The sequence below is a fragment of the Microcebus murinus genome, chromosome 11 (genome assembly GCF_040939455.1).
Source record: "Microcebus murinus isolate Inina chromosome 11, M.murinus_Inina_mat1.0, whole genome shotgun sequence".
Taxonomy (NCBI): domain Eukaryota; kingdom Metazoa; phylum Chordata; class Mammalia; order Primates; family Cheirogaleidae; genus Microcebus; species Microcebus murinus.
The window spans coordinates 16,930,140-16,953,191 of record NC_134114.1 but is presented as its reverse complement, the minus strand read 5'-3'; the positions used below and the strand labels follow the sequence as shown (position 1 = coordinate 16,953,191).

The window sequence follows — 23,052 nt, the reverse complement described above, 5'->3', positions numbered from 1 at the left end:
TATTACATGCAGTAACTAGCATTTAGAACTATAAATCTTATAATATAAAAATTAGATTAAGTTACTATCTAAAATAACTCATCTTAAGGTACTAATTCTAATTCATTAATGTTAAAAATTTATAATGAGATTTCTAAAAATGTTAAATCAACACCTCCCGTTGTGCTCGCTTCAGAAGCACATATACTAAAATTGGAACGATACAGAGAAGATTAGCATGGTCCCTGTGCAAGGATGGCACTAAATAAAATAAGAAAAAAAAACCCTCCCATCGATATTTGGATAAAAGAAATATTTCAAAATTTGAAAATAAGCAACAGGAATTGCAAGGTTAAATGATTTGACTTAAAATCAACAGTCTGTTCTATCCACTCTAAAATCTTTCCTCTTCTTCCATATCAATCCAGTCATCTAAAATGATGTTTGGAAAATATTTTAATCTCATTTAATGTACTTGAAGATAAATTATGAATGCAAATACTATTTATGTGTCTTAAATCCTGTTTAGAAGTAGCTTAAAGATAGTAGGACAGTACTTTTTGCCATATATGTTATTAATTAACTTAGATCAAATCTGGGAGTGTAGCAGGAATGTCCGTAATGAATTGTGATTGTACTCTAATCATATATTAGCATAAATACATATCTTCTTTTTAAGCCTTTGCATAATTAACGGTACACAGTCATTCAACTTATTTACACACACATATGTATACTCACTTTAAAACTGAAATAGAAATATTTATAATAACTATTTCCTTTTAAAAAGGAGCATGCCATTTTGTATGCTTTCATAAAGCTGCTTGTTCCCTCTGTGTTCAAGCTTTAATGTTGCCATACACAGGAGTGAAGCTTTCTACTGCATTGTCTTCAATATTTAATTGTCTATTGAACAAAGCTGCAAAACTTTATTTCTTAGAAAGGTTTACTGAAATCATTTATAAGCTCTTAAACCAAAACCAACTTTACTCTTCAAGCAGATTAGCACCATTTTATTTCCTCTATTAACAAAAATTCAATTTCTCTAATATAAATAGCATGTGTATTTGAAAACATGGAAAGCAAATTAATTAGGACAAACTAACGTCCACCCAACTGTTTGTTTAGAAATATGTCATCTTTAGAATCTCATTACTGTTTTTCTACTTTGGAGCTTAATTAGTTATGGAAGATAGTGGTAAATTACAAAATAAACTTCTCTTTAATTTGGTAAGTACCCATCACAAATTGAAAATCATTACATCTAAAAATATTTACTTTAATATTCATGACTTACAGAGAAAATTATAACAAAATACCATCCCAAGTGATACCCTCACTTCCCTCTTTAGTAACTGGAGATGTATATTAAGGGATATATTTTAGAATAGGTTTCTAGTTTCTGTATTTCCTCTATGACAGATCATCTAAGATAAATTAGCAAATTAGTTCATGTGCCTTGTAGTCTTGTAAGTTATTAGTTTGACATTTTGCTACCACTATAAAAAACACTTCATTTGTTAGTTGGCTTGTGTTACTGAACAACAAAAGATGTTATAATTTTCCCAGCACATTTTTACAAAGATATATATCTCTGTGGTTTTTTTTTTAATCCCTGTAAGCACTCTTTTTCTCCTATAGCTATCATAAACTTAGGTCCATTAATGTGTTCCTACAGAATTAGTCAATTCCAGAATAATTAGATTTCCATTAAAAATGTTTTGTGATATTTTTTATTTTATTTTATTTTTTTATTTCGGCATATTATGGGGGTACAGATTTTAAGGTTTCAATAAATGCCCTTTCCCCCCTCCCCCCACAAGTCTGAGTTTCCAGCATGACCTTCCCCCAGATGGTGCACATCTCACTTGTTATGTATGTACATACCCGCCCCCCTCGCCCCTCCCATCTGCCCTATACCCTATTACTGTAGTACCTATGTGATATTTTAAAATAACAAAATTTATGTGTTTGCTATAACTATAGAAATGGTCCAAATTTTTATTAATAAGACACAATTATTAATTGACTTCTCTAATGTTTCTCTTATTTGCCAGTACCTTAACAAAAAGTATTAACTTGCTAGTATCCATCCTCTATCTCTTTATAGAAATATACATATAGATCCTTGTATGATTTTAGTAAATTTTATGTAGCTTATAATACTCAGCAACTTATTTTTTCTTAATATTTTGTTCATCCTTCCAGACTAGTATTTAGTATTTAGTTATTGTCAATGTAGTAAATATCAAATTTATTTTTACTAGCTTCAGATGTAGATAGAACATGTATTTGTTCAAACTCTAGCCATTCAGTGATTAATTTACATGTTCTTACCATTAAAATAACACTATATTAAATATATTTGTACACATGCCCACAAGCATTTGGTGCTTTTTTTCTATAGGTTACATTACTAAATGTAGTATTTCTTGGTCAAAGAGTGTGAATATGTAATTTTAACATATACTGCAGATTTATTTCCAAAAAGTGCTTTAGTGATTTAGACTTGAATTGATGTCCATTTTTCTGCAGTATTATACACAATAGCAAACACCTGACTCTATCAAATCTGAATTTTGGGACTATTGGCATGAGCCACCACATCTGGCTGTTGGGAAACTAATTCGATCTCTACTCATTATTGGTCTATTAAGAATTTCTATTTCAGAATTCAGTCTTGGTAGGTTGTGTCTGTCAAAGAATTTATCCCTTTCTTTTAGGTTATCCAATTTGTTGGTGTCTAATTGTTCATAATAGTCTCTTATGATCTGTTTTTCTATGGTATCAGTTTTAATGACTCCTTGACTTGGTCATTTGCTCTATTGTTGCTGTCTCATAAATCCTATAAGCTTTCTTCAATCTTTTTCATTCTTTATTGTTTTTTCTCCTCTGAGTGTATCGTTTCAAGTAAACTGTTTTTGATCTCACAAATTCTTCTGTTGGATCAGTTCTGCTGTTGATGATCTCTTGCATGTTGTTGATTGTATTTCTCATCTCCAGGATGTCTGTTTGACTTTATGCTTGATTGTTATTTGAATCTATTACATTTCCTATTGTGGTCACTTATTGTTTTTCTCATTTCATTTAATTGTTTCTTTGCATCTTCTTGAAGTTGCTGAGATTCCTTAAAATAGTTTTCAAATTCTTTATCAGGCAGTTCATACATCTCCCTTTTTAGGGTCAGTCACTGATATCTTATTTAGTTCATTTGGTGATGCCAGTGCTTCCTTAATTGACTTCGATCCTTGTGTTATGACTGGATGTCTGCGCATTTGAATAAGGAACTATTTTTTCCAGTCTTTGCAGACAGGCTTTGTCTGTGAAAGCCTTGTGGCAGGCATGGAACTGGGGTGTGTCAGAAGCCTGGGACAGAGGTAGTCAACGTGAGTGCTGCCTGAACAGCAGAGCTTACCATGGCAGTTGTAGTGCTGGACCATGCCAAAACCCTGGGGCCCACCGGCTGATATGACATTACCAGAAACCCAGAGGAAGCTGATGGCTTCATGCCATTGAGAACTATCAAGAACTCAAAGCCTCTAAAGGTTGTCAGTGATGTGGGTCAACAATCAAGTCTGCCAAAAAGCCTGGGGCTGTGTGGTCCTACTTGATGCCAGGGCACATCTAGAGTTTCAGTCTGTGGCCACTGGCTTAAACTATGGAGCCAGGTGGTCTACTCAGTGCTGGGTTTTACTGTGGCAGGCCATGTTGAGTTCCAAGGTAAAGTTTTACACTCACTTCCCTCTCTTTTCCCCAAGCATAGAGTATCATTCTCTGTGCTGTATTTCCTGGGGTTGGGAGAGGTGACACAGGTAATGTAAAACTACTCCTCCTACCATCTTCAATGCATCTTTTCTGATTATTGTGCTACAGCCAGCTACTGTGATCTCTAACCTGGTTTCCTTAGCTATTGTAAAGGTATTCTTGCATGTGGATAGTTGTTCAAATCAATGTTTCTGTGGGAAGACTATTACTGAAGAGTCCTACTCTGTCATCTTGTTCTAGCCCTTTCTCCTCTGATCAATTTTTAGGTCTAGGGTTTTAAATATTTTCTAAGAGTATGAATACTCTAGCTCAATGAAGTTTAAATAACACATTACAAATTCTAATTATATTATTGACTAAAATGTATGTTTATATTATAAATTCATTGTTTGCTAAAATTTCTTCTTATCTTTATTTTTAATGTTTTAACAACTCTGTCTGGATTCTACAGCTATTAAATTAAATCACCTTCTTTAATATTCTCCCAAGATGCATGGAAGGCACAAGCTCTTTTTCACATTTAATACTATCTTTTTTATCTTAAAAAATGAAATTATAACAATTGGTCATATATGACACTCTTGAAGAACAGATGACTTTTCCCCATAACCCACTGATTTTGTTCCAATGCCCTTCAATATCCAGTTTGTAGATGAGAAGTCCCAGGGTTGGCAGATTTTCTCTCCTTTTCTTCTTCTTTTTTTTTTTTTCTATTCTGAAGATTATAAGATTTTCTCTCTGTTTTGAATTGAAGATTTATATCATGGTATTATGAATTTTGTGTCATTTTTCCTTAATCCTGTCAGGGACTTGTAAAGCATTTTAAATATCAAGGATCAGAGAAAATGCTTTTCTTATTTGTTTTTCCTTTCCTTCATTCCTTTCCATTTTTGGACACTTTTATCCACCCTCTTCTGTTTCATTTGCTTAATGTAACAAGTACCTTAGCTTTTCCCTGTTCCTTTTTTATTCCTTTTTATTATTATTCAATATAAAGAGCTTTTCCTCCCCATTGGCTCTGCAGACCCTGAATTCAAATTTTAGAGGTGATTATCTATATTTTCATTTAGTCACAAAAATTTTAAATTCAAAAGTACTAGACATTGTGTTTAAATACTTGGTCCATTTCTCTTGTTTAAAAATAGTGGCCACCTCCTAAGCACTAGCAATGTAGACAATTTATCCCACCAATGTAGCTCCCAGCCAGGGTCAACAGGAGGAGGCAGGTGTATACCAGAGTCCCAGGCATAAGTGATAGCCATTTCACAGGTGGACAAACTCACATTTGTAACCCAACTACCTTCAGAAAGCATGAAATTCCTTTTTATGAATGCAAGAAAATCTTGCTCTCTTCTTTTGGTTTAAACCTTTATCTGGTCCCAGGGAGAACAAATGCTTCCTTAGAGAATCCTGAGGCATCTGCACATTTGCATATGCTTCTATATTCCTTCCTACTGACAGAATAAAATGGAGAAACCAACACCCTACCTCATTCCTTTGCTTTCTAGAATCCAAATTATTATTTAAATATTGGAAATATTTCCTAAAATAGGTTTGAAAGGATTTCTCTTGACTAATGTTGGAAACTTTTTCAGAGTGAAGCCAATAGGGGAGTCAAATATTTGAAATACTGATTCTGTTAGTCCTATAAATGTGTATGCAATAGTTTTCAAACTACTTAGCATACCAAGACAGAGGTATTTTCAGTACTCAGGGTTGTAATAGATTACAGTCATAGTTTAACCAATGACAATTTCAAGCCAAGCATAACAGAAAATAGCAAAATGCCTTGGCTTTCTCTAATATCCCTTTGCCTACAAATCTCAGCAACTTACTGAAAGTCACAATTCTGGACTAATAGGCAGCTTACTTATATTTGTCACTAACTTATTCTACTTCTCTTTTCCTCCTAAAAGTAGAACTGTCATTCCCCACTTTAATAATGTACATAGAATAGAAAAGATCCAAATATAGACAGACATATACATATATATATATATAAACTATATAAATATTATTTTCCCCAAAGTATGTTCCTAATGCTATTTTGAAGAGGCATATATATATATATATATAGTTTGCCATATATATATGTATATATATAGTTTGCCATATATATATATATGTGTGTGTGTGTATGTATAAACATGTGTATCCGTAATATGTAGATGCCAGATATAGAGGCCAGACATATATATATGTGTGTGTGTGTGTGTGTGTGTGTATAAACATGTGTATCCGTAATATGTATAATTTCATTAATATTAATGTTATAGCTGTATACTTATATTCATATGTAATTTAAATAACTTGGTCATATTTACCCAGATATTTTTTTACTTCTTTAATAAGCACAGATTTTTGCTAATGCTCACCATCTTCAAGTCAAGATAAATAGCTTTGGATAGGAGACATAGGAGGCATATTTGCATGTGTTCTGAATGAGGCAGAGAATGGGTCTGGCTTTGACCTAACAATCATATATTTTAATCATGGTATCCATGGAGGTGGTCTCATTGTACACTTTAAAATATGAAATTATATTTAAGGACACCAGAGGGACATAATTAAATAGAACTTACACATAACCCTCTCTGCACTATTCAGGATTTATTTGTTTGATTGGGCAGGATGTTCCATAAACATTCTAAATATGTGCTAAACTACAGAGTTTGCACATAGGAAATAGCCATATCTTAGAAAAGGAACTGGGTATGCATTTGTAGAAACCCATTAATAATCTTGTTAATAATTTTTTGAGAATATTCCATTAAAAGAAATCTTAAAAGCAAATTTATATTATGCCTAAATTATTTTTAAGTTTTATTGTATATTTTATATAAAATATTATTTTATGTTACAAATTTGCTGCAATTAATTTATATTTTTACTTATATTATAAAATTTATATTTGGTAATATAATTTAGCATTTGTGAGATCAAATGTAAACTGTCTTCTGAGTTACCTTAACAAAAATAATAACGGATCACCTAGTGGAATTTAATAAAACCTAATTATTATTTAACATTCTTTTGGCTGTAGGTAAAAGAAAGCAAAACAACCAGATGTAAATAGCGAAAGGAAAATATTATTACAAAGTATTAGAAGCAAATCCGTGCTCTTTGTTTCTCATATGCTCTGCTGTCTGACTTCTACTTTATTTCTCATTGTCAACCAGCTCCGTTTGTTTCTGTGATCTGCGTGGTGAGTTGAATGATAATCCCAGTTTAGGGCCTCTTCCACTGCGACACTTATTCATTTCTGATTCTCCCTGGATGTCCGACCTGGTTATAAAATATACTGGAATATTTTTTTTCTTTAATGTCTAATGATACGTATAGGGACTTTATATGAAATAACTCGCAGAGACAGAGAGGGAAAGCATCCAGTATAAACTATATTACCTCATACATGTCTCAGTATAAGCAAATTCAAATCATATATAAATAATGATTTGGCTAGAGGTGATGCAAAATACCTTTTTTTAAAAATGACCACATTCAGTCAAATAAGTGTTCATGTCAGTCTAAATGTTTGAGTTAACACTGACTGCAACTTATTGACTCACTGCTTTATCTAAGTGAAGAAAAAAAAGAAGGTGTGATTTATTTGTTGAAAATCCTGTTGCTGCACAGGTTAAACCTCTTTCTATATGAGAGGCTTTTTGTTATATTCATCATTTTGACATTTTGGTTCCATTTGTCTCATATTTCACAAAATATGGATATTACTTTTGTTTTTCACCTTGACCATTTAACATTATTGCAGAAGATGAAACCTGACTCTGCTGTCCTTTAACCTTGTGTGTGTAGAATTTCATTTTATCTGTTAGGTTTATATAGTTGAAGTGCTACACGGTAAAGGATGGCCCATCTACTTTAGGTGCCAGCCAAGATGGATGGCTTGTCTTAGATGATATATATTTTTTCAAGCCAATTGAGTGTCTGATTAATTGAAGAGAGAAAATTATTGCAAGAATTGCTAGCATGTCATTTATTCTCTCTCTGCTTTGCGTGACTTGCCTTTGTGAGACTTATATTTTTTATTCAATTTCTATAGGCATCGTTTTGGTCAGAATACTATATATAAGACATTGTGTTTCTGCAGAAATTGGGAAATAATATATGAGGTAAAAGGCACTAAGAAATCTGAGGCAACAATAAATATCAAAATATATAACTCAAACTAAGAATGCAAATATACATTGTCAATATGGTATAAGGCCAATTATGAATTTTGTAGAATAATTAATAAACATAATTAAAAAGATAAAAACAAATTAATAAAAATAATTCCAAATATAGTATATATGCATTTATCTTTCACATGCCCCACATGTACAGAAATGCCATCTCTAAGGCAGGAGCTTCACCTTCTTCTCAGCTTCATTCTCAGAGCTGAGTGCCTGATACCCAGAGTCTCTTGGTAAATACCTATTGAATGAATTAGGGCTCTAACAATATTTTAATAACATCCCCAAAGTTTCCAGTGTGCAATAAAGGAAAAAGCAAAAAATTAGAACACAATGTTTTCCAAAAATGAAAGTTGACTTAGACATAAGGATTATAATTTTAAAAATCAGATTTTTCCATTATTCATTTGATACAGGGTTTATTTAATGCCACATAGTACTAATTCATTTATTCAGTAGCTATTTAGTAGACCCACCATCTAAGTGTTCAGCAAAGTGTCAATCAGGTTTATTTTTAATTCTCATAAAACTATAAAATAATTTATTGATCTTTCACACTTTTGTGTAAGGGAGTGAGGCTCAGCATATCTTTTCCAAAGTAATGCTGAATAAATCAATTATTTATAAAAAAAAAGTGTAGTTAAAATATGGAAAAATGTATGTCTAGACTTCCTATAAATATAGACACCTATAGACATGAAATTTTGAGGTTGAGCTAGGAACAAAGAACAGTTCTACTCAGTTCACAAATTTTCACTTATCTTTATATCTTAAAGAAAGTTATTATACCTTTAACCATGATCCATATTTTTTCAGGAAAAACGTGTTTTACAATTTTTAAAACAATGACTGGAGGGGTATAAAATGTACACTTCTTTCTCCATTTGTATTCAAGTATTAAAATCCTTACTCACTTAAAAAATATTCTTCACTTTTTCTTCCATTTTGAATGAGGACTAATTGCTTTTTTGATGGCTTTATTCCATAACTTTGTAAGTTAAATATCCTCTTTCTCATTGTATACTATTTCAGCCTCAATAGTAGATATCGAAAATTTAAGTTTATTTTTTTCTATATTTTTATTTGTATTTGCCTCTATTTAACTTATTTTTCCCATTCTTTTATTTTTTGTTTTTGTTTTTGTTCTTTCTATCTTCTCTTCCTGTTCTTCTCCTTTCACTTTTCCTGGTCTTTTTTCCGTTTTTGTAATTCCTTCATTATTTCTTCTTCTTATTATTATTATTTAAGCAAACTCTTACATATAAGGTAAGTTGTGGCAGGCAGACTTAGTTGTCTTTCAATGCTTCCCACTTTCTGGTACTCAGAAATATGTTAACACCTCTTTTTGAGAGCATGAGATGGCATAGAAACTTAATTTTAACCAATAGCATACGGCAAAAGTTTTAGAATATCATTTCCATGATGGGTTACATAAGATTGTTACACTTGCTAACAGACTCTGTTTATTTGGTTATTTGACTTTTGTACCTTGATACAGCAAGCTGCCATGTTATAGGGGCTCATGTGGCAAGGAATTGATGGTGGCCTTCAGCTAACAGCAGGTAGAAATTGGGGCCCTCCTATCAATAGCTCTTGAGAAGCTGAATTGCACCAAAAAACATGTGACCTAGGAGTAGATCCATTTTCAGTTTCAGATGAAACCACAGACATGCATAACACTTTAATCATAGCTTTGTCTGACGAGGCAACTACTCTGTGTCTAGATTCCTGACCTAAAAGAACTATGAGCTAATAAATGTGCATTGTTTTGATATCCTATGTTTTGTGGTATTATAATATTTTATCCAGTAGTAAGGAAAAAATACATACATTTTTCTGTGGCAATTGCTATATTTTTTCTCATACCATCACTTTAAAAGCATATTTTAACATCTGCTTGATGGAAGCAAAGAGAGAAAATTTGTATGTTCTGTCATGTTGAAGTTTTTTAAATTTTTGTTTGCATTCAACATCAGCTTGAACATCAATTTGGTTACCAATAAAAAATATAGTCAATAACTTAGATTATATATTAAAACATTTAAAAATTTATGGCAGCTATTATTTTGAATGATAGACTACTGAAACATATAAATCTGATTATGACATATGTGTGTACCACAAAATAATTCTATCATTTTCCCCTAAATTTCTTAAAGTTTAAGGTATAATTGACAAATAAAAATTATATGTATTTGTGATATAAAATGTCATGCTTTTACATATGAGTATATATGCATTGTGCAATGATTGAATCAACATATCCTGCACCTCACAGAGTTTTCTTTTCCTTTTTCATAAGATCTACTTTCTTGGGATTTTCAAGTATACAGTACATTATTATTATTTATAGTCACCATGACATACAATAGATTTCCAGATCTATTATTCCTCCTGTGTAACTGAAACTTTGTATCCTTTAACCAAAACTTTCTATCTTCCTGCTTCCCTCCTCCAGCCCCTGGCAACCATTCCATTCGCTAATTCTGTAAGTTCAATTGCTTTAGATTCCACATATAGCTAAGAACATACAGCATTTGTCTTTTTGTGCCTAGGTTATTTCACTTAGCATATGTTCTCCAGGTTCATCCATGTTGTTGCAAATGATAATATTTTCTCATTTGTTCAATCTGAATAGTATTCATTTGTATGCATGCATGTATGTCTGGGGGTGTGTGTGTTTGTTTGTGTGTGTGTGTGTATTTTATCCACTCATCTATCAAGGGAAACTTAGGTTGATACCATATCTTGGCTATTGTGAAAAATGCTGCAATGAACCTGATAATGCAGGTTTCTCTTCAACGTACTGATTCCAAATACTTTGGATATATCTTTAAAAAGATCCAAAAGCATGAACAGCAAAAGAAAAGCAAGATAAAAATGGGATTGCATCAAACTAAAAAGCTTCTGCACAGCAAAAGAACCAATGAATAGAATGAAGAGATGACAACAGAATGGGAGAAAATATTTGCAGGCCATACTTCTGATAAGAGGCTAATATCCAAAATGTATAAGGAATTCAAATAACTCAATAGCAAGAAAACAACTCGATTTAATAATGAGCAAAAGACTCATGAATAGAAATTTTTAATAAGAAGACATATTAATACAAATGGCCAATGATTAGATACAAAAATGTACAATATCACCTATCATCAGGGAAATGCAAATTAAAACCACAATGAGATATCATCTCACACCTGTCAGAGTGGCTATTAGCAAAAAGATAAAAGATAACAACTGTTGCTAAGGATGTGGAAAAAAGAGAACCCTTACACATGTTGGTGGGAATGCAAATTAGCACAGCCAATATAAAAAGCATTATGAAGTTTCCTCAAAAAAAATTAAAAATAGAGCTACCACATGATCCAGCAATCTCACTTCTGTGTATATATCAAATTACATTCTTACTTCAGTCAAAACATTGCTTTTGCTCACTATCTTAGCTTGCCCAAATTTGTGTTTGTATTATTGTAGAAACAAATAATTTTATTCTCAGAGTTGAACTTATAAACTGAATTTATAATACTAAATATTTACATATTTTACCCAAGAATGATTCAATTTTTGAATATTTTTATACTGTTGACTGCATAAAATGCTGAAATTTTATTAGAATTAATTTTCTAATTGAAACATAAAACAACCAGGACTGGGACTTGGGTGAGGCAAGTGAGATAACTGGTACACAAACTCTAAGAAGACATTCACTCTAATTGTCATGCAAATGTGAACTCTCCATTTGCCTATTTAACTGGAAAGATCTTTTTTCTAGGTATGGAATCAATAATTAACTACTGTTGCTTCATCTTTTGTACAAATATCAGAAATCATGAAATTTTAAAAAGTGAATTTAATTTAGAAAAAGTATTTATTTGGTAAAATAAAGTCTTATTCACAAAGTAATATAGAAATACATATTCTGTGGCTAAACACATTAAACGTAGTCTTTGGACATAGTCTTAAAAGCAATTAATGTTGTTTATGTAGATGTTAACTCCTCCTCCAGAAATTTTGTTTTCCATTTCCATGCTACATTATTATTAAACTCATGGCAGAATATGGACAAATATTGTGTGCAAGTTTTATATTCATCACTACCTTTCTTAATATAGAAATATATAGTACTTAATTTTTTATTGCACAAGTACATATTTATCTTGTCAATGCCAAATGGTGTATTGTAATATCTTAAAAATGTAATCAAACAATAAAACAAATAAAGATTATACCATACAAGAAATGACAAAAAATTATATAGAAAAAACATATCATGTAAACTTTATCTGTTTTCCCATTCAAATTAGGTTAGTTTTCAGGTGTCTCCACTTTGAAATTCAGCTTCCATTTCCTTCAGCTATTTTGATTAATCTATAGTTTTACACTTTCCCACTGACCACGGGTAGCCTGGCTACTTGATATGCATAGATATTTGCTGCATGAGTTTCAGGATAATTGTCCGCAGGAGCAGCAAATACCTGCCCACCATTGTTGGAGACCAGAGCAAGTACCTATCCAAGTATCCTTTGTTTAATCAGCATATGTTCTCCATGGTGTCTTTTAGAGTACATTTAGAAAGGGTTTGGAAAAGAGATATAGGTTATCATGGGTCATCATCACATTTAGCCATGTGTTAAGGTGAGAACTGCCCTTGTTACCTGAGCTTCATTAACCACTAGATGAGTTCATGCAGCAGAAACTGTGTTTCAACATATGAATTTGGGAGCAGGGGACAGACATTCAGTCCATAACCCCATTCTAGATTGTTGCATTGCAACTATTAATAACATCTTTGTTTAAAAATATAGTATAAATATGTTAAACCAGAGAGGACACCACACAACAGAAATAAACCAAGATTTCCCCAGTCGCACAAGAGATAGTTTATGATCTCTTATTATGCCTACTTTACAATAAAGAATCTTAGAAAAGATGCACACCAGTCAGATAATTAGCAGTATGGCCAAGAATTGAACTTAGATTATATAGGTCCTGCACCCACATTTTTAAACATTATATTGTTCTACAAACCACTGAACCCTATTTAGTTGATGAAAGTTCATTGCTTCCATTTTTTTGAGGCTGTAACTTACCTTTGTTTCTACAATCTTGTTTTTATCACTTTTCATGGATTTGCATTTAAAATTATCAGATATTGCATATGCAACAGGATGCAATGTATTATTTCACTGTTTCATGTTGAAATTTATAGTCAAATTATGTCCTTTAAGAATTAATGAGATATAATCAATTTATTTTTTCTTTTCTTTTTCGATTTAGATTAGATCTCACATACTAAATCTAAACAATCTGTAGAAGAATGTTGATCACCTCAATTTAATGGAATGCATTATAATAATTTACCATCCAAATTAACTTGACTCTCATTTGTTTATAGAAAATTCATAGAAAAAAACTATTAAAATATTTTTAATTTGTTTTATTTTTAATTATGGTATATACTAGTTGTATATATTTATGGAGTACATGTGGTGTTTCTATAGAGGCATACGATGTGCATTAATCAGGGTAATTGGGGTATCCATCACCTCAGGCATTTAACATTTCTCTGTGTTAGGAACATTTCAGTTCCACTCCTTTAATTATTTTAAAGTGTGCCTTAACTGATTGTTGATCATAATTGCTTTGTTGTGCTATTAAATATTGTTCATTCTATCTACCTATCTAATGACATTTTTGCACCCATCATCCCTACTTTATTTTTCCCTCTCTACTACACTTTCCAGCCTCTGATAGCCATCATCCTACTCTCAGTTCCCATGAGATCAATTATTTTTAATATTTAGCTTCCACAAATGAGTGAAAACATGTGAGATTTGTCTTTCTGTGCTTGGCTTATTTCATTTAACATGAAGTTCACCAGTTCCATCCATGATGTTGCAAATGGCAGGATTTCATTCTTTCTTGTCGCTATATCATATTCCATTGTGCATGTATATATGACAATTTCTTTATCCATTCATCTTTGGATGGATATTTAGGTTGATTCCAAATCTTGGCTATTGTAAATAGTGCTGCAATAAACATAGAAGTACAGAAATCTTTTTAATATAATGATTTCCCCTCCTTTGGATATATACGCAGAAGTGAGATTGCTGGGTCATATGGTAGTTCTATTTTCAGTTTTTTAAGGAACATTCATACCATTCTTCATAATGGTTACACTAATTTGCATTCCCACAAATAGTGTACAAGGGTTCCCCTTTCTTCACATCCTTGGAAACATTCCTTATTCCCTGTCATTTTGATAAAAGCCATCTTAACTGAAGGAAGATGATATCTCATTATAGTTTTCATTTGCGTTTCTCTGATGACTAATGATTCAGCATTTTTGCATATATCTTATGGCCATTCATATGTCTTCTTTTGAGTAATGTCTATTTGGATCCTTTGCCCATTTTTTAATCACATTAAAAAATTTTCCAACAACTATTGGGTTGTTGGAGCTCATTAGATATTCTAGTTATTAATCACTTGTCAGATGGGTAGTTTGCCAATATTTTTTCTCATTCTGTGAGTTGTCTCTTCCCTTTGTTGATTATTTCTTTTGCTGTGAAGAAGCTTTTTAGCTTGATGTGATCCCATCTGTCCAATTTTGCTTTAGTTGACTGTGCGTTGGGAATAATAGTTAAGAAATCCTTGTCTAGACCAGTGCCCTGAAGCATTTCTCCAATGTTTTCTTTTGGTAGTTTCATAGTTGCATGTCTTAGGCTTAAGTCTTAAATCCCTTTTAATTTATTTTTTAAATGGTGAGAGATAAGGTTCTAGTTTCATTCTTCTGCAAATGAATATCCAATTTTCCTGGAATCATTTGTTGAAGAGACTGTCCTTTCCCCCTGTATTTTCTTACATCCAAATTGGAAAGGAAAAAGTCAAATGATCCTTGATTGCAGATGATATGGTCTTATACCTAGAGAAACTTAAAGGTTACACAAAAATCTATTAGAACTGATAAATAAATTCAGTAAAGTTGCAGGATACCAAATCAAAATATAATAATTAGTAGCACTTCTATATGCTAACAGTAAAAAATCTGAAAAAGAAACCAAGAAAGTAATCCCATTACAACAGCTACAAATAAAATAAGTATTTTATTCCTGAGTATTTTAGGAATAAACTTAACCAAAGAAGTGAAAGGCTCTCTATAGTGAAAACTATAAAACATTGATGAAAGAAATTAAAGAAGACATAAAAAAATGGAAAGATATTCCATGATCACGGATTGGAAGAATCAATATTGTTAAAATGTCCATACTACCCACAGCAATCTACAGATTCAATGCAATCACCATCAAAATACCAATGAAATTCTTTACAGAAATAGAAAACATAAAATTTATATGGAATCCCAGAAGACTCAGAATATCCAAAGCTACCCTGAGCAAAAAGAACAAAACTGGAGTAATCACATTACCTGACTTCAAATTATACTACAGAGTTGTAGCAACCAAAACAGCATGGGACTGGCACAAGAGCAGACACATAGAGTAATAGAAAAGAAGAGAGTCTAGAAATAACAATAATTTTCTAACTAATTTTTATGACATCAGCAATTACCACATATAATTTATCAAGGCATAATTTTTACTAACTTTGTAATGTAAAGTCTCCTAAAAGTAATGTATTATACTAATCATAACAGTCATTTACCCTAAAATATTCAACTCTACTTACGTTTCTTATTTAATTTATATTGCTTTTCAAGTGTTTCAGTGTTAATTGGGATGCCAAAATTTCTATGTGTGGTGAAAATAGATTGTTTAAGTACAGGTAATTTTACATATTGTAAATGTATAAATACATATCTATAATTATGAATATTATATATAACACATCTTCATATGTATTTTTGCCAGGTATTTTAAATAACAAGGATCTGTGAACATTGAAGTAGAAACTATTTCCTGTAACTTGCTGTTTTGTAATTTTGGAGATACACTCAAAGACCTTGTAAAGTCATCCAGAGAGATTTGAATGAAATTCGTGGATTTATTTTGTAGCCATATTAGTTTATTCTGGTCTCTTTAAATAATAACCTTTACAGCTACATTCCCCTCTGCTCTGTAGAAAGCAAATTTCTTTATTCTTCTGAAGAAAGAGAGGAAATTACACACTTAGAAGGTGAAATGTATGTTACACAATTCTTCCAGAATTGTTTATATTAAGATCAAAGCTAGAAAGACTCCAGGGATAATTAGGTAATAATTAATATGTATATCATGCTTAAGAAAGCACTTATATGTCCTATATAAGTGAATATTCAGATAACATGAATTTATCCTTCAAGTACCAAAATTTGACTAAAAAATAGTTATGTCTGGAAACATTTCTAAAATACCTTACACACTACTGTTCTTCTTTCAGCAGAATCAGGTGATTTGTGTCTTGTCATTTGTATAACTCAGCATTTCACAAGGAGGAAGAGTTAGATACTCATTTGAACACTGTCTACGTTGTCTCATTTATTTGATTCATTTTTCCATCCTTTTGGCTGACACAGGTTCAGTAGTTAGGCCAGGTGGTAGAGCCAACAAATCTTGAATAGAATGTAAAATGCTGGCAAAATCAACAAAGCTCAATTCTTAAATGTCACACCAGCATTTTCAATGGCCTTATAACTTTGCTTTATTAAATTAAATAAGAAGTAGCTTGGCTTTTACAGTACTGATTTCTGTGATAACTATTTTATTTTTAGCTACAGCATATAAAATACATCCCTTTAGAAAGTAATATTGCACTGTTTGATAATTTTCTGTTTATAATTAAGTCAATAAATAGCCTTTCTTCTCATCCACGTATAAGTGTAATCTCCCGCTCTCTAGATTATGGTGTTCAGTTTTCCACATGCCAACCATTAGAAGAAAGTTCAGTTTTTTTCTGCAATGACTTTCCTGTAAGTTTTTAATATCCAGCTATCTTGCTGAGCTGCTCACTCATGTCCAGGATAAGAGAGGGATCCCCATATTGCAATAACCTTAACTATTTTGTTAGAACTTATGTCTATAATATTAATAAAAAGCACTGGCCAAGGCAGAGTAGCACCGAGAGTCTCAGAGAAGATATCTCTGGTTAGACTGACCTGTCCTAGCCACCCTAACTGGCCAGGATATGTTTACTGATGCAAGATTTCTACCAAACAAGCCAGGACCTGAAGGCCCACCTCTACTCTAGGAAAAGAGGTTGATGAAAGTTCTTGGACCTGCCACCCGTGTGCTTGGTAGCAAAGGAAACACTAGTTCAGCTTAGGCCAGTTTATTTGTCATTGACAGTATACTTGGCAGAAGAATATTAGTTGTTGTTACAGGGAATCAGAACCAGCTTTGGCAGAGCTATCTGGCAAGGCATGTTAGCTATGGTGGGGAAGCAGGTTTCAAAGTTTATTTTCAAATTTGTAGTTATTGAGGCTAGTCTGCTACTTCAGGAGGCAGTACAGATGTTAAGGTGGAAGGAACATGAGTCTTGAATAAAATTACAAACACTGGCAACTTCTGGAGTTGAAATTTTGGCTACATAACTTAACTAAATCACTAAGTCAAGTGACTTAATCTTTGTTTGCCTCCATTTTCTCATCTATAAAATAGGCATAATGTTTGTAACCATTCCCATAGGATTGTTGTAAGATTTAAATAAATTATTGAAATAAAGTACTTAAAATAGAGCCTGGTACATCATAATGACTAAGTAAATATAAATTCCATTGTTATTATTTATTGAAATACAGCAATCCTAGTGTCAACGTTCATTTGCAAAGTGAATGATTATTTCTGCTCACCGTGAGTGAACAATTCTTTCATTGCACACACATACATGGTGTATTTTATATTATAAATCTTCCGTCAAGGGCATGGGTTTTAAAAAGGGACATGCTCTTGCCTCTTATGACACCAGTATGAATTTATGGCAACTCAGACACCCTGTAACATGCAATATTAGTACAAGTCATGTTGAGCTTGAAAAACATCTCTTATGGCTGTTTTTTGACAGATTATCTTTATTTTTCCATACTTAAAGCTTTCATTCATATTCATATTTATGATAGATTATGAGATTTTTGTTACTATCTCTCCCCAGAATCCTTTCTTTAATGCCATTCTGTCCAAGGATATTGCCTATATCTTATAGGCCGAAGGGAATAATTTAAATGCCAGTCATAAAGTGCAATGAATGCTTTTTGAAATAATTCAATTTCAGAACACTTAAAGCTTGGTTAATACATGTCTCCATGGCCTCAATTAACTAGATAATTCAATTATATATTCCAACCTCAACCTAAATTACTAAAACAATGAATAAAAAATATGGATTGGATCCAAACTCTTTATGCAATTCCAATAATAGTTGTTGTCATATTAAAAATCTGAAAAAATATAACCTTTTCATAGTTCTCCATATTTTATCATGACATGTTAATGTTAAGTGTTGAATACATTAGCTGTGTAGGATACTTCTCTGTTACAGTGAATAGTGCAATGGGCAAAAAACTAGTTGTAGATTTTTTTCTATATCCAAATTTTCCTTTCAAAGTATTCAAACAGCTTCTATTTACTCTCTCACCTCTATCTATAGCCCCAGGAACTTTGATCTGTATATTCCTTTCTATAACTCTGATGGAAGCCACACAATAAAAATAACTCTAACCATGATTTTTAAGTTGCCTAACAACATGAATGAATTTGGGCTAACTTCTTAATTATTGAAAGGAAGGGATAAAAATAATTGATTTAAGCTGCTTATATTAGTAATATTTTTCAGAGCCTTATTCCAAATATTCTAACTGATTATAAATCAGCTAATGTAGACCCTAACATTCAACTATCATGATTAAAAACTAATTTTCTATATGCCTGTTCTCTTTAAAGCTAAGTAAAGTACAGATTTACTCTTTTTAAGTAAGAATAGTACTCTTTTCATTTCCATAATATGATTGCATTTACTAAATATATATATACATATATATATAATTTGATTCTTAGGTTTAGTGTTTTAAAATGTAGGTTTTATTCAAGAATGGATTTTATTGTAAATCACTGCAGAATACTAGATAACAGAAGTTGGTACATTTTTCATAATCTCAACTTTTACTGTTTACTCAGTCAAAATAAGAAAAAATTCTTAAGAATTCCTTCATATTCTATCTCATACAGTGCACTGTAAAGTCTAAGTTTGGCTATTTGTTCTTATTAAATCTTACTGTTAAAAGGGACCTGAAATTTAGCTCAAGAAATGAACATCACAAATGTATATAATTTTTAAAATATTTCTTCTGTTTTTATACCACTTTATAAAGTAAATTCACTTTTGGGTGGTGAGTTGATGAAATGTAACACTATTTTGTATCTAGACTAACAGACTCTTACTAGAATGTTCCACAAAGTTCTTCATATAGATTCTCATAGATTCTTATGTGCATATTGCATGTATATCAGTACATCATATGATACAAAGCAAATATGCAGATAATAAGGATGTGTGTGTGCCTGAGCTACTGAAAATAGTAACCCCAAAATAGTAAAAGTGATGCACATATACTTATATTTATGATTAATATATTTGTTTGATTAAAATCTATTTTTAAAAGTAATAGTTCAAATCTAATATGGAATCATGCCAAGATTTCAGTCAGTTTTTTATAAAATGTTATAAATTAATTTTAGAGATAGTTTTAAACAGTAAAAAGAAAAGAGAATATGTGACAAATCTATATTTAGATTAAAAATTTAGTGAAATTGAAATAAAAACTGTAACACTTGTTTTGTGATAGTTTGTATCTTTTAAATTACCTTAGAATATTCAAATGAATTTACTTTTAAGCTCTTTACCTGTAAAATCCCATGCCCTTATCCCAAAATATTTGCTTTAAATAGAAAATATGTGATGTACATTTAGCACAATACTTTAAACATTAAAATAGCTGAAATATTAAAATAGCTTAATAATTTCTAGGTATTATTGTTTAATTGATATATAAGTAGAAATAGTTAAAATAATACATATATAATATGCAAAACACAGTGTGTGGTGTTATAAATTCTCAATAAATATTAGGTACTATTATCTTTTCCTTATTGAAGCCCTAAGTACTCATAATGGCTATATATTCAAAAGTGTTCATATACACTTCAGAAGGCCCAAGGTAGTTCTATTTGATGAATGTTCATGATTATATTATGCTCCTTCAATGCAACAATTCTGCCAACTTAAATGGAAGAAAGATAGAATGCTTCTCTCCATACATTTCTATTTTCTCACATTTTAATTTCTGCTCTTGAGTGGAAGAAAGAGGTATGAGCAGGAACAGTAAGGAAGAGAAAACAAGCTAAGCAATCTTCCCACCTTACTCACACAAGCCAAAGCAAACAAACATATTTTGGCAACTTTACTGGTGTACCATGAGAAGTAGAGGTAAAATATTAATTCTATCAATGCAATTTCTTTTTCTTCAGGTGGTAAGTGTAAAAGAAAAGATGCTAAGAGTAGCCATCAATCAAGGGGACTTAATGAAAGCTATTTCACAGTTATGATGAGAATTAATTAATGAGACTACACACATAGTATTCCAGAAGTGTTAAGTGATATTACAGGGATACTTCAGTTTTTTGTGTTTAACAGATAACTGCATTATTTACAAATTGAAGGTTCGTGGCAATTCTGCATGGATCAAATCTATCAGAGCCATTTTTCCAATAGCATGTGCTCACTTCATGTCTCAATCACAATTTGATAATTTTCACAATATTTTGAACTTTTCTATTATTATATCTGTTATAGTGATCTGTGTTCAGTAGTCTTTGATGTTACCATTGTAATTGTTTTGGGGCACCGCAGACTGCGCCCATATATAATGGCAAACTTAATAAATAATTATTGCATGTTTTCTGACTGCCCCACCGACTAGACATTTTCCTGTTTCTCTCCCTCTCCAAAAGCCTCTCTATTCCCTGAGACACAACAATATTAAAATTAGGCCAATTAATAACCCTACAATGGCCTTTAAGTGTTCAAGTGAATGGAAGAGCCATACATTTCTCACTTTGAATTAAAAGCTAGACATGATTAAGCTTAGTGAGGAAAGAAGCTGAGATAGCCTGAAAGCGAGGCCTCCTGCTGAGAGCTCAGCCTCTTGCACAGGTTAGCCAAGTTGTGAATGCAAAGGAAAAGTTCTTGAAGAAAATTAAAAGTGCTACTGCAGTGAACACAGAAATGGCATGGAATCGAAACAGTCTTACTGCTGACATGGAGAAAAGATGTAGTGATCTGGACAAAAGATTAAAGCAGCCACAACATTCCCTTACGTCAAAGCCTAATGCTGAGCAAGGCCCTAACTGTTTTTAATTCTTTGCAAATTGAAAGAGGTGAGCAAGCTGTAGAAGAAAAGTCAGATGCTAGCAGACAGTGATTCAGAAGGTTTAAGGAAAGAAGGCATCTCCATAAAGGCATCTCCATGCAAGAGGAAGCAGCAAGTGCTGATGTAGAAGGGGTAGCAAGTTGTCAAGGAGATCTAGCTAAGATCTCTAATGGAGGTGGCTACACTAAGCAATAGATTTTCAATGTAGACAAAACAGCCTTCTATTGGAAGAAGATACCATCTAGCATTTTCATAGCTAGAGGGGAAAAGTCAATACCTGATTTCAAAGTTTCAAAGGGAGGACTCATGCAGCTGTTGAATTTAAGTTCAAACCAGTGCTTATTTACCATTTTGAAAATCTGAGGGCTCTTAAGAATTACATTAAATCTACTCTTCTTTTGCTCCATAAATAGAATAACAAACCCTGGGTTACAGTACAACTGTTTACAGCATGGTTTGCTGAACATTTTAAGCCTGCTATTGAGACCTGTTTCTTAGAAGAAAACATTTTGTTCAAAATTTTCTGCTCATTGGCAATGTACTTGATCACCCAGGAGTTCTGATGGAAATGTGCAAAAAGATTAATGTTGTTTTCCTGTCTGCTAACACATCATCCATTCTACAGCCCATGGACCAAGAAATAATCTCAACTTTCAAGTCTTATTATTTAAGAAATGCATTTTATAAGGCTGTAGTTGTCATAGATAGTGATTCTTCTGATGGATCTCGGCAAAGGAAATTGAAAACCTCTGTAAAGTAATACCATCGTAGATGCTATTAAGCATATTCATGATTCATGGGAGGAGGTCAAAATATCAACATTAACAGGCATTTGGAACAAGTTAAATCCAACACTCATGGATGACTTTGAGGGGTTCAAGACTTCAGTGGAGGAAGTAAGTGTAGATATGATGAAAATAGCAAGAAAACAAGAATTTGAAGTAGAGCTTGAACATGTGATTGGATTGCTGCGATCTCATGACAAAACTTTAGGGAATGAGGAGTTGCTTCTTATGGATGAACAAAGAAAGTGGTTTCTTGTGATGGAATCTACTCCTGGTGAAAATGCCATAAACACTGTTGAAATGAAAACTGAAGATTTAGAATATTACATAAACTCCATTGACAAAGCTGTAGTAGGGTTTGAGAGGATGACTCTAGTTTTGAAGAGTTTTGTGGGATAAATGCTGTCAAGCAATAGCACATGCTATATAGAAATCCCAAGGTAAATACTACTTGTTAAGGAAAAATATGATGAAAAAATTTTTCCAAATATAATGAATGTGCTGTTTGTACAGCAAAAAGAAAATAAAGTCAAAACAAAATAAAATATTTCCAAAACCTACAATATCAAATGAAATGAAATATATTTAAAGGCAATTTGTAACATTTATTTTAATGACAGAAATGAAAAGATGTGAATATAATAAAAACAAGATTACTTATACAATAATTTCCACCTTGAGAATGTCAGGTTGTTAATGAATAAAATAAAATACAGAGGAAGAAAAATAGGAAGACATTTAAAAAATAAGTGGAATTCCATATTCTCAGCTGTTTTCAAAGATGACTTTAATTTAGAGGATATCTTTTTTTTAAATAGTGAGTCAGATGGCATAGAATAAAAGTGCTACTTTAAAACATATGAATATGTATGCAATTATCTATACTGAAAGAAGTAGAACCAATCACAATTTTATAATTTGAAGTATCCTTCCAGGAAATGCCTCTGTTCTGATGATGGTGATT

The 23,052-nt window shown here is 31.9% G+C and overlaps 1 protein-coding gene and 1 non-coding gene across 5 annotated transcripts in view; both read left to right on the top strand.

Annotated features, from left to right (window-relative positions):
• CDH12 (cadherin 12) overlaps window positions 1-23,052 on the top strand; it is a 947,374-nt gene that overhangs the window by 460,307 nt on the left and 464,015 nt on the right. The gene's annotated exons all lie outside the window — the stretch shown is intronic.
• LOC142874160 (U6 spliceosomal RNA) lies at window positions 163-269 on the top strand. Its single transcript, XR_012921984.1, has one exon. It is a non-coding gene; the product is annotated as a U6 spliceosomal RNA (small nuclear RNA).